This window comes from Penaeus monodon, chromosome 28, assembly GCF_015228065.2.
Source record: "Penaeus monodon isolate SGIC_2016 chromosome 28, NSTDA_Pmon_1, whole genome shotgun sequence".
NCBI lineage: Eukaryota > Metazoa > Arthropoda > Malacostraca > Decapoda > Penaeidae > Penaeus > Penaeus monodon.
The window spans coordinates 13,662,381-13,662,601 of record NC_051413.1 but is presented as its reverse complement, the minus strand read 5'-3'; positions in this window follow the sequence as shown (position 1 = coordinate 13,662,601).

The following is a 221-nucleotide window of genomic DNA, read 5'->3' as shown; positions in this document are numbered from 1 at the left end:
GGCAGGCGAATATTCCCCTACTTACATTTGATGTTCAAAAGCATGAATTTGATTTATTATATATTATTAGTCTCTTATGCATCAATATTCATGATTTGTTGAGCCGAATTTCGTTCCCAACGTGTAGGCGTGTCCTTCATAAAGAAGTCTGCCTCCTCCTCTGCTGGTGGTAACAAGCTCCTTCTGGATTTCATGGAGATCTGGCGATGATTTATTTTCCA